Below are 18,841 nucleotides of genomic sequence, written 5' to 3'. Positions count from 1 at the left end.
TGAATATTCCAGTATTTGACATGAGCACTGCATCTGGCATTTAACACCATTAACCTAACCCACAGACTGCTTATATCAGCAGCAACAGTTCAAAGTCACACGTCACTCAGTCCACAGACTCCATTTGGGAGTCACTTGGTCTGCAGTGTAGTCTGGTAGGTCCCAGAAGAAGCTCTGGAATAGTTCAAAAAATATTCCAAGATTCAAGATTGTTTAATGTCATTTCCAGTACACAAGTGTAAAGGAGAATGTGTTACTCCATATATGATGCAGCACAAAAAAAGATAAAGAACTCAATAATAATAAAAAGCACAATAAGTATAAATACATAAAGTACCTTGTATACATTGATTGTATGAATATAAAGTGGCCTCAGGCACAGGAGTGCCTGTACATAAGGTGATTCTGACAGGAAATAATAAAGTAGTGGTGGTTGGCAGCGTGGAGGGGTGGGTTAGTGGGTGGAGGTGTTCATAAGCCTTGCTGCTTGAGGAAAGGAACTGTTTTTGAAGCTAGTGGTCCTGATTAGAGGCTACGTAGCCTCCTCCCTGATGAAAGTGGGTTAAGTAGTCCATGAGCAGGGTGGGTGGGATCCTTTATGATGTTACTGGCCCTCCACCCCACACCCTCTTAACCGAATCGTCTACACTTTCTGACTGTCAGTACAGTCCATTTCCAACATGCAGGCTACACTGTAGAATAAACACAGGAGATTCTGCAGATGCTGGCAACCAGGAGAAGCACACACACAAAATGCAGGGACCCTTCGTCAGGACTCCACTTTCTCATTCTGGCTTCTGTCCTCTTCCTTTCCAGTCCTGATGAAGGGTCTCGGTATTCCCCTCCACAGATGCTGTCTCACCTGCTGAGTTCCTCCGGCATTTTGTGTGTGTTGCTCTGTAGAATGATTTTGTTTGTAACATTGCTGAACGTTCGTGCAGTGAAACTGAACCTCAGTCTCCAACTTCTGTCTCTGGTTATCTTGAGTAAATTATCTGCCTTCAACTTCCTCCTCCATTAAGGTTCATTATTCTGTCGGAAGAGACATTCCATCGAGCGTCTGCAGTATGCTTTATTTCCTTGTCGTGTGCAGCCAAGACTGAGCGATCCAGTTTGTTTAGATTCTGCCCACACCTTGTGCACAGGTACAGGAGTTGAGGGTGTACAGCAGTGTGTGTAGAAAGATGCGAGGAGTACAGTGATAGCTCAAGTGCAGAGGGAGAGGTACAGAAAAGGAACAACAGTTCACTGAGTTTTAATAAGAACATAATAAACACTAGGCCAACAGAGCAAAACTAACACTAAATTAATACCATTCCTTTAACGGCGTCTATCTCAATCAATAGCTTTCATGGACCAAGGTAAGCAGTCAGCTTTGCCATCACTGTGCTTGTGTCAAGACTTGACAAGGCTGAATTCAAATACTGTCACAAAGAAACCCGAATTGGCTGGAATATTCATTGTCACGTGTGTGAATGCTGCCTTCTTCCAGCTGCCCCCTGCGAGAGCACCCAGACTCCGTGGTTGTGGCAGAAGGACAGGGTCCGGGGGATAAAAGGGAGACACGGGACACCCAGTCTCTGAACAGACACTGTCTCCATGCCCCGCCGTGTGGCATCAGCCAGACCCATCAGAGCAGAAGTACCAGTGTGAAGTATCAGAGTAGGCAGAACATCGCCTCATGATTGTTTATCAGAGACTGGGGGGCAGTTGTGGCTCATAAACTGAGAGAACGTCATGATCTGGCACATATTCTAGCAAACCCTCCTAACACAGTGTTAGGAAAAGCCACTCTGTTGGAAAGGCGATCTGGATGTTGGGAGGATGTTTCCTATAGTTGGGGAGTCTAGGACCAGAGGGCACAGCCTCAGAATAGAGGTAGTGTATCTTTCAAATTTATCGCCATACATGGCTGTGGAGGCCAAGTTATTGGGTACAGTATATTTAAAGCAAAAGTTGACAGGTTCTTGATTTGTCAGGGCGTCAAAGGTTAGGGGAGAAGGCAGGAGAATGGGATTAAGTGGGAAAGTAAGTCAGCCATGGATGGAATGGTAAACAAGACTCAGTGGGCCAAAGGGCCTGATTTTGCTCCTGTGTCTTATGTCCTTGTGGAGGAGATTGGATTTGAGAGAGCACTCCAATTTTGGAAGGGCAGATGGAGAGTTGTGTGGTGGGAGGGGTGATACTGAGAGTGGGTCACACTGTGGGTGGGGCGATACTGAAGCAACTGCAGGAAGAGCGGACTGGCCTGGGAGATGTTATCACAGTTTGTAGCGGTGCAGATGGTGCTGAGGTTTTAACACTACATGGACTTCCCTGCCTATCCACTCCTTTCCCCCTTCCTGCCCTGTCTCTGAACTGTTTCCTTTTGACTGCTTGTTGGGGTTCCACTGGGTGTAGAACTGTGTAATATCCCAGCAGTGCAGTTCGAAGTTTTGAATTTCTGACCGCATAGTGGACTGTTATGGCAGGCTGCAACTCCAAGATGTCGGCACTGCAGTCATGTGTGGAGGTTTGGGCTCGGGAGTTACAGCTTACAAAGTGGACCACCAGTTCAAGTATCTCTGTGCAGCGCGGAGTAGAAGATCTCTGCCCGGGCGGTGGCTGATGGCCTGGACTCCGTGCTAGTTCAAGTGGTCCACCCTGACCAGTCCTACGTGGTCCATCCAGGACAGTATCCACCTCACCCAGCATCTGATTTACTTGTGCCAAGAGGCTGGTCTGTCAGTTGCTTTTCTCTCCCTTGACCAGGAGACGGCGTTTGACAGGTGAACCATCTGTACCTTTTTGGGACTCTGCAAGCGTTCGGGCTCAGACCACATTGCCTGTGTCTGACTGTTGTACACTGCTGCAGAGCGGCTCGGTAAGGTTAATGGGTCCTTAACAGTGCCCTTGTGCTTTGAGAGTGGGGTACCCCATGTCAGGATAGTTGTATTCTATTTGCGTAAAGCCATTCCTGTGCCTTTTCTGTAGAAGGTTAACGGGAGGTTGTCCTTTCAGCTTACGCTGATGATATCCTCCTCATTGTCACTGACCCTGTTGACTTGCAGAGGATGTGAGACTGCCAGCTGATTTTCTTGGTCGCATCCTCTACAAGGGTCAACTGAGAAAATGTGCAGGCCTCTTAGTGGGTCGGTGGCAGGTGGACTATCTACCGGAGAGGCTGAGACCCTTTGTGTGGAGCACCATACATCTTCTCAATTTGGGGGTCTTCATGAGCTTGACGGAGCAGACCTGGCCAGTAAACTGGTGGGACTTGGAGACCAAAATCTCTGCCTGACTGGGGCACTGGTCAGGCCTCCTTCGTGCAATCTCAAAACAGAGAAGGGCATTGGTAATAAATCAGCTGGTTGCCTCCATGGTATGGTACTGGCTGGTTACTTTGGTCCCACCCACTGCTTCTGTCTCCAGGACCCAGAAGAGGCTGGTGGACTTATTCTGGGGCAACAGGAGGCATTGGGTCTCTCCTGCGGTCTTGAGTCTTCTGACCGCGGAGGGCGGTCAGTCACTGGTAGGTGTGCGCACCCAGCTGGTGGCTCTCCACCTCAGGACCCTGCAGAGATGCCTGTATAGCGACCGCCCTCCGAGATGGCACGTGCTGGCGATGCACTTTTTCCGCCAGGGACACTGCCTGCAGGAGGACAAGCCGCTTCCAGCGGACAGCACCAGCCGCACCCCTTTGAGGGAACTGCCTCGGTTTTACCAAATGCTGTTGAGGGTAGGGGGTCTGCTCTCATCCAGATGGAGTGCCAGTACGGGACAGTGCTCTAGCTGTGACGGGGTCTGGTCCACACCCTGTCATAGTGGGTGTTGAGGGGCCTCGGGAGAGGAGAGGTCCCAGCTGCATCAACATCTGATGGGCTGGAATTGCTCATCAGACCCAGGCCTCAAGATATCTTGCAGGGATGCCCACCGTGCCCTTCTGTGACGCTCCGAAGCACTTTCTTGTTTGCGCTGCTCCTGCATACCTTTCACTTCCTTGCCCTCGTCTGCTGACCAGGCTCACCCTGGCGATCTGTTTACCCATCCAGCAGCGCAGGAGGTCCTCAGTGAAAACCTCTTTATGCTGGCATCCTCCCCTTGTACACTGGGGACCTTGGGGTGGAATAGGACAGTACTGGCAAACGGTTGTTAAGCAGGTTCACTGACGCCCCATCCACCTGTCCATTCTGTGGCCGGGGGGAGTCGGTGCACCATGTATATATGGAGTGAGAGAGGTTGCAGCCCCCGTTTGAATAGCTGAAGGGGCTGCTGCTCAGGTTCTGGTTGCACCTCAGCCCCGCGCTCCTTACATACAGGCACCCAGTACAGAAGGGGGAGGGTCGCTCGGAGGATTTACTGGTGGGCTTGCTCCTGGGCCAAAATGGCCATTCATGGGTGTAGGTGATGGTCAGTCGAGAGGTCTGCCAGGGCCAATTGCCTGCCCGTCTTCCAAGGATACGTTTGTGCCCGGCTGCCCTTGGAGAGGGAACATGTGTTCACAATGGGAGATTTCTGGGAATGGTCCCCCCCCCCCCAGGGAATTGACTATTTTATAGACAGTAATAATCACACCTTAATTTGAATTTACTCACTGTCTTGTAAATATTTAACGTGTGTACTTTGTAAATAAACTTTTGTAGTTTTGTTAAAAAGGGGCAATACTGAGGGAGGAACACAGTGTGGGAATCACCCACCGGGCAACGTAGTTGTCCACTGTTCCAGTTCCAGACTTTCACATCCATAAGATTGTGAGATATAGGAATGGAATTTGGCCCATCAAGTCAGCTCAGCCCTCTCAACCCACTCTCTCCTCATAACCTTCCTCATCGTGGGCACTGTGCTCTCTCTGTAACCTTGACACTTCGTTCTGCATTCTGTTATTTTTATCCCTTATCAAATGCTAAACAGAAGCCTTTCACTGTACCTCAGTACATGTGACAGTAATAAACCAATTGTCGTATGTACCTTTCTCTTGCTTAGATCATCTGGCCCATTGAGTCAAGGACGTATGTTCAGAAAGGTGCTAGAAAAGGGCAATAACATCATGAAGGATCCCACCCACCCTGCTCATGGACTGTCTGTCCCACTCCCATCAGGGAGGAGGTACATAGCATCCACACCAGGACCAACATCATCATCATTATGTGCTATGTCGTATGACATGGGTGATCATAGCCTTTCCATGACCCTGATTGTTCTTGGCATATTTTTCTACAGAAGTAGTTTGCTATTGCCTTCTGGGCAGTGTCTTTACAAGATAAATGACCCCCAGCTATTATCAATACACTTAAGAGATTGTCTGCCTGGTGTCAGTGATAGCATAACCAGGACTTGTGATCTGCACTGTCTGCTTGTACGACCATCTACCACCTGCTCCCACGGCTTCACATGACCCTGATCAGGGGGTGGGGGGTCCAAACAGGTGCTACATCCTACCCAAGGGGGACCTCCAGGCTAGCGGGGGGAAGGAGTGGTTTGCACCTCCCTTGGTAGAGACGTATCTCCACCCTACCAACTGACACCAGGACCACCAGTAAGCAGTAAGGCTGATCAACATCCCCACCCACTAACCCACCCCTTCACCCCTCCAACCACCTCTACTTCCTCAATTCCTGTCAGTCACCTTGTGTACAGACACTCTTGACCCTTGCATCACTTTATAGACGTACAATCAATCTGTGTATATAAACTATCTTAAGTATTTATATCTATTGTATTTTTTATTATCGTGTTCTTTATCTTACTGGTTTTTTTGTGCTGCATCAGATCCGGAGTAACAATTATTTCATTCTCCTTTACACTTGTGCACTAGAAATGACATTAAGCAAACTTGAATCTTTAATCTCGATTCTGCTTCGCATTGGATCATGGCTGATTCTTTATGTCCCTCAATCCCATTCTCCTACCTTCTATATCGGAGTGGAGCTGGAATCCCATTATCCTGATTCAATATCGGAGTTGACTGGAATCCCATTCTCCTGATTCTCTATCGGAGTGGAGCTGGAATCCCGTTCTCCTGATTCCATATCAGAGTTGACTGGAATCCCATTCTCCTGATTCAATATCGGAGTTGACTGGAATCCCATTCTCCTGATTCTCTATCGGAGTGGAGCTGGAATCCCGTTCTCCTGATTCCATATCAGAGTTGACTGGAATCCCATTCTCCTGATTCTATATCGGAGTGGACTGGAATCCCATTCTCCTGATTCTGTATCGGAGTTGACTGGAATCCTGTTCTCCTGATTCTATATTGGAGTGGAGCTGGAATCCCATTCTCCTGATGCTCTATCGGAGTGGAGCTGGAATCCCATTCTCCTGATTCTCTATCGGAGTGGAGCTGGAATCCCGTTCTCCTGATTCCATATCAGAGTTGACTGGAATCCCATTCTCCTGATTCAATATCGGAGTTGACTGGAATCCCATTCTCCTGATTCTCTATCGGAGTGGAGCTGGAATCCCGTTCTCCTGATTCCATATCAGAGTTGACTGGAATCCCATTCTCCTGATTCTATATCGGAGTGGACTGGAATCCCATTCTCCTGATTCTGTATCGGAGTTGACTGGAATCCTGTTCTCCTGATTCTATATTGGAGTGGAGCTGGAATCCCATTCTCCTGATGCTCTATCGGAGTGGAGCTGAAATCCCATTCTCCTGATTCTATATTGGAGTTGACTGGAATCCCGTTCTCCTGATTCTATATCGGAGTTGACTGGAATCCCGTTCTCCTGATTCTATATCGGAGTGGAGCTGGAATCCCATTCTCCTGATTCTCTATCGGAGTGGAGCTGGAATCCCATTCTCCTGATTCTCTATCGGAGTGGAGCTGGAATCCCGTTCTCCTGATTCCATATCAGAGTTGACTGGAATCCCATTCTCCTGATTCTATATCGGAGTTGACTGGAATCCCATTCTCCTGATTCTATATCGGAGTGGAGCTGGAATCCCATTCTCCTGATGCTCTATCGGAGTGGAGCTGGAATCCCGTTCTCCTGATTCCATATCAGAGTGGAGCTGGAATCCCATTCTTCTGATGCTCTATCGGAGTGGAGCTGGAATCCCATTCTCCTGATTCCATATCAGAGTTGACTGGAATCCCATTCTCCTGATTCCATATCGGAGTGGAGCTGGAATCCCATTCTCCTGATTCCATATCGGAGTGGAGCTGGAATCCCATTCTCCTGATTCTCTATCGGAGTGGAGCTGGAATCCCATTCTCCTGATTCTATATCGGAGTGGAGCTGGAATCCCATTCTTCTGATGCTCTATCGGAGTGGAGCTGGAATCCCATTCTCCTGATTCCATATCAGAGTTGACTGGAATCCCATTCTCCTGATTCCATATCGGAGTGGAGCTGGAATCCCATTCTCCTGATTCCATATCGGAGTGGAGCTGGAATCCCATTCTCCTGATTCTATATTGGAGTTGACTGGAATCCCATTCTCCTGATTCCATATCAGAGTTGACTGGAATTCCATTCTCCTGACTATATCGAAGTGGAGCTGGAACTAAGTGTGGGTGAAATAAGGTCTATTATCACTGATGCTTGCTGTGAAATACGTTGCTTTGGAGCAGAAGACATAAAGATTACTGTAAGTTACAAAATATAAATGAATAAATGATGCAGGAAGAGCAATAGTGAGCTAGTGTTGAAGGACCCATGAAATCAGAGAGGGTGGGATCTGAATGCAGAATATTTTCAGCCCACAGGAGTGAAATATGCAGAGGAGATTACCTCTCACCCCAGTGACTGGGCGGCCGGGAGGAACGCGGGTTTGTGGAGAATGAAAGAGCCTTTATTCTTGCTCTGTGATGAGTGAGGTGGGCTGAGCTGAGCTTGGCTAAGTATGTCAGGTTCTGATGCTCGTGACCCGCTCAGTCGTAGAACAGAGCAGTACAACACAAGAACAGGCCCTTCGGCCCACAATGTTGTACTGAACCGATTAAATTAGTATTCAAATGGCCAACTACACTAACCCCTCTGCGTACACAATGTCCATGTCCTTCCGTTTTCCTCACGTTCATGTGCCTAGTTAAACATCTCTTAAAAAGGGAGTGTGGTTGGGGATCGGTGGGGTGAGGATTAGTGGGGGTGGGAATTGGTGGAGATTGGTTGGTGGGGTTTGGGGATCGGTAGGGATCAGTGGGGGTGGGAATCAGTGGAGATCGGTTGGTGGGGGTGGGGATCGGTAGAGATCAGTTGGTGGGGGGGTGGAGATCGGTAGGGATCGGTGGGGTGAGGATTAGTTGGGGTGGGAATCGGTGGAGATCGGTTGGTGGGGGTAGGGATCGGTAGAGATCAGTTGGTGGGGCGGTAGGGATCGGTGGGGTGAGGATTAGTTGGGGTGGGAATCGGTGGAGATTGGTTGGTGGGGGTGGGGTTCGGTAGAGATCAGTTGGTGGGGGGGTGGAGATCGGTAGGGATCGGTGGGGTGAGGATTAGTTGGGGTGGGAATCGGTGGAGATCGGTTGGTTGGGGTGGGGATCGGTAGAGATCAGTTGGTGGGGGGGTGGGGATCGGTAGGGATCGGTGGGGTGAGGATTAGTTGGGGTGGGAATCGGTGGAGATCGGTTGGTGGGGGTGGGGATCGGTGGGGTGAGGATTAGTGGGGGTGGGAACGGTGGAGATCGGTTGGTGGGGGTGGGGATCGGTAGAGATCAGTTGGTGGGGATCGGTGGGGTGAGGATTAGTGGGGGTGGGAATCGGTGGAGATCGGTTGGTGGGGGTGGGGATCGGTAGAGATCAGTTGGTGGGGATCGGTGGGGTGAGGATTAGTGGGGGTGGGAATCGGTGGAGATCGGTTGGTGGGGGTGGGGATCGGTAGAGATCAGTTGGTGGGGATCGGTGGGGTGAGGATTAGTGGGGGTGGGAATCGGTGGAGATCGGTTGGTGGGGGTGGGGATTGGTGGGGTGAGGATTAGTGGGGGTGGGAATCGGTGGAGATCAGTTGGTGGGGGGTGGGAAGCGGTAGGGATCGGGGTGGGGGTTTAGAGCAGTGGGGGTAGATTACTGCGATACTCAGCAAGGCAGGTAGATGTGATTGGTGCCAGATTGTAGTCCTGTCGACATGTGGAGGGACTGGAGGGGCCCGTTGCAACTTCTAGCCACAGATCTACAGAACTTGGTGAAGCAAGATCTGAGGGAGCCGTGGTTCTGCAGAGGCGTGGTCTGGGGGAGGCAGACTCAGATCGGGATATTCAGGGAACAATTCATTCAATATTCCCTGGACAGAAAAGCATCCACAGATCTGGAGGAGGAGCAGGGCTGGGACTACCTCAACCTCAGAAAGGAGGTGTCCATCATTAACGACCCTCAGCAACCAGGGCATTCTCTCTTCTCATTGTTCCTATCGGAGGAGAGACACAGGAGCCTGAAGGCACACACTCATTTTTTTAAGAACAGATTCTTCCCCTCCACCATTAGATTTCTAAATGGACAATGATCCCATGTACACTACCTCAGTATATTTGCTCTCCTTTTACACTGCTGATTTATTTTTTTGTATTTGTTATTGTAACTGAGAGATTTTAAGACTTTGCACTGTGCTACTACCACTTCACAACGTACTGTATGTCAGTGATACGAAACCTGATTCTGAAACCCATCCACCCCCTCACTAAATGGAATTTCTTGTTCTGATACCTTGTGATTTATAGTGTATTTTATGTATTTCACTGTACTGCAGCCACAAAACAGCAGATTTCACATTTGTCGGTGATGATAAACCTGATTCTGATTCAGAGAGCTGGCAGCCACAGAGGGCTGAATGTCCTCAGCGATACAGATTCTTCAGAAACACTGATCTGTCGTCAATCTTGTACAGCTGCCAGCCACCCGCTCCTGGTTCACTGATGTTTGGAGAGAAGCCAGCCAACTCCTCCAGCTCAACCATCCTGTTTTGTTAAATGAATAGTTGTGCATGACTGTTTGGCACGTGCGCTGTCCGTGGGGCTGCCGACCAAGATCCGAGCTCACGGGACTGCAGCGTGGCTGATGGTGGTTCCTTCGAGCCAGGGAGCCTCAGCTCTCATGGATCTGCCAGGAACCTGGGGAAGGCACCTTCTTGCAGTGCCTGATGTCCAGCTGCTTCCAGCCACTGCTGGAGGGAGCGAGGGAGGCTTTCTCCCACACTCATTCCTCTACCAGCAGTCTCTGGGCTGCAAGTCATTATGAGGAGGCTGGGAATTAAAACCGTTTTTTGACCTCTGGATGTCGAAGTTACTTCACAGCCAGTGAGGTGAAGTCATTGTGTGAATCTTCAGAATTCTCTCCCTCCCAGGCTTGGATGCTTGGATGGTGAGTTCACTGGAGCTGGGTTCAGTGGGTTTTAGGAGACAGGGAATCTGGGGGGAGGGGTTCAGGGCAGAGTGAGTGAGCTCAGTGATCTGCTCTGTTATTGGATAGCAGAGGAGGGAGCCAAATGCGTGAATCTGTCTTCTCCTGGGATGCAGAGTAAGATCCCACAAACAACAGCGGGATGTGACCTGATTATCTATCTTAGAGTCATAGAAGCGGATTTTCAGCCCCACTGATCCATGCTGACCAAGATTCCCATCTGAGCCAGTTCCGTTTGCCTGGATTTGGCCCGTATCCCTCTCCATGTACCTGTCCAAGTGTCCCTCAGTCTCCTACATGCCAGTGAAAAAAGTCCCAGCCTGCCCAACGCCTCTCTGTAACTCAGGACCTTGACTCCCAGCAATATCCTCATAAACCTCTTCTGCACTCTTTCTAGCTAAATGAAACAGAGATGAGGAGAAATTTTTTTAGCCAGAGGGTCGTGGAATTCGTTGCCACATACAGCTGTGGAGGCCCGATCATTGAGGGTGTTTAAGGAGGAGATTGACAGGTATCTAATCAGTCAGGGTATGAAGGGATATGGGGAAAAAGCCGGAAATTGGAACTAGATGGGTGAATAGTTTAGCTCATGGGGGAGCTGCGGAGCTGACTCGATGGGCCGAATGGCTTACTTCTGCTCCTTTGTCTCGTGATCTTGTGACGTCCTTTTCGTGTAGCAAGGTACCAAAACTGAACACAATATTCTAAATGCGGCCTGCCAACATTTGTATAACTGCATCGTAACATCCCAGCTCCCATATTCAGCACCCTGACTGATGAAGGCCAGTGTGTCAAACGTCTTCTTCACCACCCTGTCTACCTGCTATCCCACTCCCAGGGAACTATGTACTTGTACCACCAGTCCCTCTATACAACAACGGTCCCCAGCATCCTACCCTTCTCTGTGAAAATCTGCCCTCATTTGTCTTCCCAAAAGATTAAAGAAAGATTGGTCACATGTACATCGAAATGTACAGTGAAATGCGTTATTTGCATCAAATCAAATCAGTGAGGATGTGCTGGGGGCAGCCTGCAAGTGTCACCATGCTTCTGGCGCCAACATAGCATGCCCACAGCGTACTAATTCTGACCTGGATGTCTATGGAATGTGGTCACTGGGAGAACATACAAACTCCGTACAGACAATGGCAGGAATTAAACCTTGAACGGTTGGTCACTCGCACTGTAAAGCGATATGCTAACTGCGAGGCTGCCGTGCTGCCCACTTTCACCATAACCCTTGACTCCCCCAGCCCTAAGAAAAATGGCCAGCTCTGCTCTGAGTATATTTCAATGATTTGTCCTCAGTAGTCTTCTGTGGTCGAAAACCCTACAGGCTCTCCATCTGGGTCCAACATGGTTCATCCCTTCTCCTTAGACTCTGACCACTCCCTCTGGGAACATTCTACACCTACTCTGTCCATTTCTACTGGAATCCTGGAGCTTTTCATGTGATCTCCTCTGCAATCTCCAACCCCTAGTGAAAAGGATATGAATGTCCCTCTGTAACACAAAGTTATAAAGGTTCAAAGGTACAATTTCATGTCAGAGAAATGTGTACAATATACATCCTGAAATGCTTTTTCTTCGCAAACATCCACGAAAACAGGAGTGCCCCAAAGATTGAATGACAGTTAAATGTTAGAACCCCAATATCCCTCACCCCAGCTCCCCTCCCTCCCGCGTGTAAGCCGCAGCAAGCAACAATCCCCCCTCCTCCCACCGGCAACAATCCCCCCTCCCCCCACCGGCAATAATCCCCCCTCCTCCCACCGGCAACAATCCCCCCCCCCACCGGCAACAATCCCCCCTCCCCCCACCGGCAACAATCCCCCCTCCTCCCACCGGCAACAATCCCCCCTCCCCCCACCGGCAACAATCCCCCCTCCTCCCACCGGCAACAATCCCCCCTCCCCCCACCGGCAACAATCCCCCCTCCTCCCACCGGCAACAATCCCCCCTCCCCCCACCGGCAACAATCCCCCCTCCTCCCACCGGCAAAGGAAAAGCGAGCATCAGCACTGCCACCAGGCACTCAGGCGTGAGCAAAGACACAGACTTGCACTTACCCCAAAGACTTCACGTTTCACCCGGCATTCGACATACCGCAGATTCTCTCTCTAAGGGAGAGGGGGCTGTCTCCGTTTTCCCAGCGAGCAGGGAGACATAACAAACAACTCGCTGGTTTACGATGGTAAAAGTCCGTTATGTCGCTTTTCTCGAGCTCTGTGCCTGAAGATCGCAAAGATCCCAGTTCTCCAGGCACACAGCGGATATCCCGACTCCCCCAACAACACACGGGTCTCCTGTCGTGACACCAACCCTCGATCCGCCCATCTCCAGAGCCCCGAGATCCGAGGCTTCTGTGGAACCATTCCCGCAAAGAACCATAGTCAGTGTGTAAAATTGAATCTTATATTCAAGGTTGTTTAATGTAATTTCCAGTATAAAGGAAAATGAAATAATTCTTACTCTTGATCCAGTGCAGCACAGAAAGCAGTAAAATAAAGAAACACATTAAATATAAGTACATAAGATATCTTACATACGTAGGTTGTATGTATGTCCATTAAGTGACACAAGGCACAGGAGTGTCTGTACATGAGGTAACTGACGGGAAATGATAAAGTAGTGGTGGTGGGGGCTGTTGACCAACCTTACTGCTTGCGGAAAGTCACTGTTTTTGAGTCTGGTGGGCCTGATATGGCCTCCTCCCTGATGAGAGTGAGACAAACAGTCCAGGAGCAGGGAGGGTCGGATCCTTCATGCTGTTAGTGGCCCTTTTCCAGCACCTTTATGTATGTCCTTCATTTTTCTTAGGGCCAGAGGGATTGAGGGTTACAGGCGAAGAAGTTTATCTAAGAAGGGTTATGCCATCTTTGGAGATGGTCCAGAGGAGGTTCACGGGAATGATCCTGGGAATGAAAGGGTTAACATATTTGGAGCGTTTTATGGCTCTGGACCTGTACTCACTGGAGTTTAGAAGAATGGGGGGGGGGTCTCATTGAAACCTATTGAATATTGAAAATGGATATGGAGGGGATGTTTCCTATAGCTGAGAAATGTGGGACCAGAGAGAACAGCCTTAGAAGCAAGGATTTAGAACAGAGATGAGGAGAAATTTCTTTAGCCAGAGAGTGGTGAATCTGTGAAATTTATTGCCACAGATGGCTGGCATTGGGTATATTTAAAGCTGAGGGTGATAGATTCTTGATTAGTAAGGGTATCAAAGATTACAGGGAGAAGGCAGGACAATGGGTCCGAACTCACCCACTATGGAATGGTGGAGCAGACACGATGGGTTGAACAGCCTAATTCTGCTCCTATGTCCAGGAGAGAGGATGTGGATGCACCATCATAATCACATGCCAGGATGGGGTACTCTAGCAGGGCTGAATGGCCTGCGCCTGCTGTGTTTCAGTGCTGTTGCTGACCTGGCCCTGGCCCTGGCCCCTGCTCCTACTACCCAGTGAAGGTTCAGTACTGGGTCTGGTCAGGCTACATTGCCCGTACACACCCTGTCATTTGGGGGAACTAATAGGGCACAGCATCTCAGAGTACCTTCTGTTTTCAGCCCACTGTATTGATTTGTACTGAAAGCGCAAATTAAAATTCCCAAGGACTTCACAAAGCTCCTTTTGTTGTTAATTATAAGTGGTTACTGGCACTGATCATCAAAACAGCCCCTAGGAAGGTCCACGGATGCCAAATCCTCCAGGCCAGCTGGATAAAAACACAGTGACGTCAAGCCTGTCAGGGCGAGTGAGAGAGTCATAGAGCACTACGGCACAGAAACGGCTTCAGACCATCTAGTCTGTGCCGAACCGTTCTTCTGCCAAGTCCCGTCGATCTGCATCTGGACTATAGCCCTCCCATTCATGTACTTAACCAAACTTCTCTTAAATGCTGAAAATAAACCTGCACCCACCACTTCCACTGGCAGCTCATTCCACACCGTCATCACCCTCTGAGTGAAGTAGTCCCCTTAAACATTTCACCTTTCATCCTTAACCCATGATCTCTAACTCCAGTCTCACTCACCCTCGTGGGAAAAAAATCTGCTTGCTTTTACCCCATCAATTCTGCTCATAATTTTGTACACCTCTATCAAATCTCCCCTCATTCTCCTACACTCCGGGGAATAAAGTCCTAATCTCTTCAACCTTTTCCTATAACTCAGGTCCTCTAGTCCCAACAACAACCTTGTCAATTTTCTTTGCACGCTTTCAATCCTAATGATATCTTTCCTGTGGGTAGGTGATCAAGACTGCACAGAATACTCCAAATTAGGCCTTGCCAATGTCTTATACAACTTTAACATAACATTCCATCTCCGGTACTCAGTACTTTGATCTATGATGTATATGCCTATATGCTCTACTATATGTACCTTTTACACTACTTTGAAGGAATTATGGATCTGTGTTCCCAATCCCTCTCCTACTGCTCACCATGCACGTCCTGCCCTGGTTTGTCCTTCAAAGTGCAACTCCTCACACTTGTCTGCATTAAATTTCACCAGCCATTCTTCCAGCTGGTCCAGATCCCACTGCAAGCTTTGATAGTCTTCCTTGCTGTACTGTGCTATAATGTTCTATGCTCTGTGTAATCTCCTAAATATGGTTAGGTCAAAAGATAGGGACTGAGGGCTGAAAAAGCAATTGCCCTTGTTCAGACACACGTCCTGCTCAGTCGAGAAGGCACAGCCGTGTCCACACTTGAGCAGGTTGAGGCATGCAAGGCTCCCCATCCTCACTCTAAACAACTTTCCGCAGGAGCACCTTCAACAGTGTCCTTTCTGGCTGCATCATTGTGTTGTATGGAAGATGCAAAGCTTTGGACCGCGTCCTTACAGTAGGTCGTAAGGATCACTGGGTTCTCTCTTCCCTCTACTGGTGACATTGTAGACGAGGGGCAGGAAGCATTGCTGAGGATCCCTACCACCCAACCCACCATCTCTTTGGCCCACTACTGTCAGGAAGGAGGGACAGGTACATCCGGATGAGGACTACCAGACTGGGTAACAACTTCTTCCTTCAGGCTGTGAGACTAATGGGTCCCCTGTCACTACCAAGTTCTCGTCACTAGGACAGCGAGTTGTTTACTGTTTACCTGTGCTGTGCAGTACATGCATTTTGAATTAACTTTTATTAAGTTATTTGTGGTAATATTTTGTTTTCTGTGCAGTGTAGGATATATGATTTATGGATGTACAATGGTTCAGAGGAACGTTGTTTCATTTGGTTGTATATCTGTACAGTCAGGTGATAATATAGTCAAACTCCTAGTCCTCAGTCTAAATACACCACTGTTCAACTAGGCGTTCGACTTCCTAAGCACCAGACCTCAGATAATCAGGATGCACAACTGCTCCTTCCTCTCTATCATCTTCAAGACGGGTGTCCCCATTGCCGTACACTCTGCTCACACATGACTGCATGACCAAACCCCTGAGTAATCACATGACATGTTTGCCAAAGACCTAACAGTGGTGGGGCTCATCACCACCAACGATGAGACAGCCTGCAGAGAGGAGCTGGGAGAACTCGAGGCCTAGTGCCATGCAAATAACATCTTGCTGGTTGTCAACAAGACAAAGGAGGTGGTTATGAACTTCAGGTGAACTGACACCACTCACACCCCTCTTGTCATCGGTGGCACAGCAGTAGAAACTGCAAGCAGTATTAAACAGCTGGGAGTGCACATCACACACAACCTTTCATGGTCCCAGAACACATCTACAGTCAAAAAGGCTCATAAATGCCACTCCTTTCTGAGGAAGCTGAAGAGTGCTGGACCGAGCACATCCATACTCATGTCATTCTCCAGGGGCACTGTAGAGAGTATCCTGACGAGCTGCATCACTGTTTGGTAAAGAAACTGCACTACAGCAGGCAGGAAAGCTCTGAAAACTGCCCAGTGCATCACCAGTGCCAGCCTACCCGCCATCAAGGAGGGATGGACAGAAAGTTGTTGGAAAAGGGCCAGTAACACACTCTGCTCATGGACTGTGTGTCCCCCTCCCATCATGGGGGAGGCTGCATAGCATCCATGCCAGAACGACCAGACGCAAAACTCTTACTTTCCCCAAGCAGGAAGGCTGGACAACACCCCCACAACCCCAACCACCACCACCTTTTCAATGCCTGTCAGTCACCTTATGTACAGACACTCCTGTGCCCAGATTCACTTTATGGACATGCAATCAATCTATGTATTTATATTTATTGTGTTCTTTATCTGATTGTGTTTTTTTGTGTCACATTGGATCCAGAGTAACAATTATTTTGTTCTCCTTTACACCTGTGTACTGGATATGACATTAAACAATCATGAATCTTGAATCTGGAGAATAAACTTGAACTTGAAGAAAGGTATGGGGTAAACTCAATAACTACAGACTGGTCAGTTTAAGCTCAGGAGTGGGGAAGGTCTTGATGGTGATAACAGGGACAAACTTAGCAGTCACTAAATAATATACTTCAGGAAAAGGTTCCCCCCACCCACCCCGCCACCAGATTTCTGAACGGTCTATGAACCCATTAACACTGCCTTGCTATTCCTATTTTTGACTATTTATTTATAGTTGTAAAATTTGTAGATTTTTGTGACTTTGCACTGTACTGTTGCTGCAAAAACAAATTTCACATCATCTAAGCTAGTGATAATAAATCAGATTCTGATCCTGGATTGATTAGACAAAGGCAGAAAGGATTGTTGAAGACTAAACACAAGATTCTGCAGATGCTGGAATTTCAGAGCCAAGATGTCTTCCCAAGTCCTGATGAAAGGTCTTGGCTCGAAACGTCAGCTCTTTATTCCTTTCCATAGATGCTGCCTGACCTGATGAGTTACTCCAGAATTTTAAGTGTGTTAGTAGAGATTAATGTAACGTGGAGTTTTTGACTGAAATTGCCGAGGAGTCAAAGTCAAGGTTACGGTGCCAGACAGGGGTGGAATTGAACCCAGGTCACATGCACTGTAATAACATTACGCCAAACACTGAACCACTGTAACACACACAAAATGTTGGTGAACGCAGGAAGATTATCAGTCCTGACGAAGGGTCTCGGCCCAAAACGTCGACTGTACCTCTTCCTATAGATGCTGCCTGGCCTGCTGTGTTCACCAGCATTTTGTGTGTGTTGCTTGAATTTCCAGCATTTGTAGATTTCCTTGTGTTTGCGTTTTTAAACTGAACCACTGTGCTGCCCACGCCATGAATGAAGGGCAAGGTGATGTCCTGTGATTGCAGGCAGAGGAAACTGCTGGATGGGGATCTGTCTGACTAGTCATAGAAAACTATGGCACCAAAACAGGCTCTTCAGCCCATCTAGTGTGTACTGAACCATTAAAGCTGCCTAGTCCCCTCTGGCAAATGACACTTAAAGGATTGACGGTGGATATGCAATGGCAAGCATTTAAGGATTGCATGGATGAACTACAACAATTGTTCATCCCAGTTTGGCAAAAGAATAAATCAAGGAAGGTAGTGCACCCGTGGCTGACAAGAGAAATTAGGGATAGTATCAATTCCAAAGAAGAAGCATACAAATTAGCCAGAAAAGGTGGCTCACCTGAGGACTGGGAGAAATTCAGAGTTCAGCAGAGGAGGACAAAGGGCTTAATTAGGAAGGGGAAAAAAGATTATGAGAGAAAACTGGCAGGGAACATAAAAACTGACTGTAAAAGCTTTTATAGATATGTAAAAAGGAAAAGACTGGTAAAGACAAATGTAGGTCCCCTACAGACAGAAACAGGTGAATTGATTATGGGGAGCAAGGACATGGCAGACCAATTGAATAATTACTTTGGTTCTGTCTTCACTAAGGAGGACATAAATAATCTTCCAGAAATAGTAGGGGACAGAGGGTCCAGTGAGATGGAGGAACTGAGCGAAATACATGTTAGTAGGGAAGTGGTGTTGGGTAAATTGAAGGGATTAAAGGCAGATAAATCCCCAGGGCCAGATGGTCTGCATCCCAGAGTGCTTAAGGAAGTAGCCCAAGAAATAGTGGATGCATTAGTGGTAATTTTTCAAAGCTCGTTAGATTCTGGACTAGTTCCTGAGGATTGGAGGGTGGCTAATGTAACCCCACTTTTTAAAAAAGGAGGGAGAGAGAAACCAGGGAATTATAGACCGGTTAGCCTAATGTCGGTGGTGGGGAAACTGCTGGAGTGAGTTATCAGAGATGTGATAACAGCACATTTGGAATGCGGTGAAATCATCGGACAAAATCAGCATGGATTTGTGAAAGGAAAATCATGTCTGACGAATCTCATAGAATTTTTTGAGGATGTAACTAGTAGAGTGGATGGGGAGAACCAGTGGATGTGGTATATTAGGATTTTCAAAAGGCTTTTGACAAGGTCCCACACAGGAGATTAGTGTGCAAACTTAAAGCACACGGTATTGGGGGTAAGGTATTGATGTGGATGGAGAATTGGTTAGCAGACGGGAAGCAAAGAGTGGGAATAAACGGGACCTTTTCAGAATGGCAGGCAGTGACTAGTGGGGTACTGCA

The 18,841-nt window shown here is 48.3% G+C and overlaps 1 protein-coding gene across 1 annotated transcript in view; it reads left to right on the top strand.

Annotated features, from left to right (window-relative positions):
• Positions 1-18,841, top strand: part of coro7 (coronin 7) — a 181,350-nt gene that overhangs the window by 86,690 nt on the left and 75,819 nt on the right. The window lies entirely within an intron of this gene.

The sequence above is a fragment of the Mobula hypostoma genome, chromosome 9 (genome assembly GCF_963921235.1).
Source record: "Mobula hypostoma chromosome 9, sMobHyp1.1, whole genome shotgun sequence".
In the NCBI taxonomy this organism is placed as follows: Eukaryota; Metazoa; Chordata; class Chondrichthyes; order Myliobatiformes; family Myliobatidae; genus Mobula; species Mobula hypostoma.
Note: the sequence above shows the minus strand (reverse complement) of the source record. Positions and strands in the feature narration are given on the sequence as shown.